Source organism: Sinocyclocheilus anshuiensis, unplaced genomic scaffold (genome assembly GCF_001515605.1).
Source record: "Sinocyclocheilus anshuiensis isolate Anshui unplaced genomic scaffold, SAMN03320099.WGS_v1.1 scaffold590, whole genome shotgun sequence".
Taxonomy (NCBI): Eukaryota; Metazoa; Chordata; class Actinopteri; order Cypriniformes; family Cyprinidae; genus Sinocyclocheilus; species Sinocyclocheilus anshuiensis.
In genome coordinates, this window is record NW_015544192.1 from 228,888 (window position 1) to 229,138 (window position 251).

Below are 251 nucleotides of genomic sequence, written 5' to 3' on the forward strand. Positions count from 1 at the left end.
GTGCTAAAAAACAACAACTTACTTACACATAGTAAGAAATGGTTATAAAAACTGAAACGGAAGCGAAACAAGTAATAGGAAAGAGGAGAAATAAAAAGTGATACTTATTAATACTAATTAACAGACGCATTCTGGGGATACCATAGACGTATATTACATATTGTAAAAAGGGGCATAATATGTCTCCTTTAATGTGTGGTCACATTTAACACTGTTTGGTGAAATTTGGTGGGCAAATACAGTCATTTTTA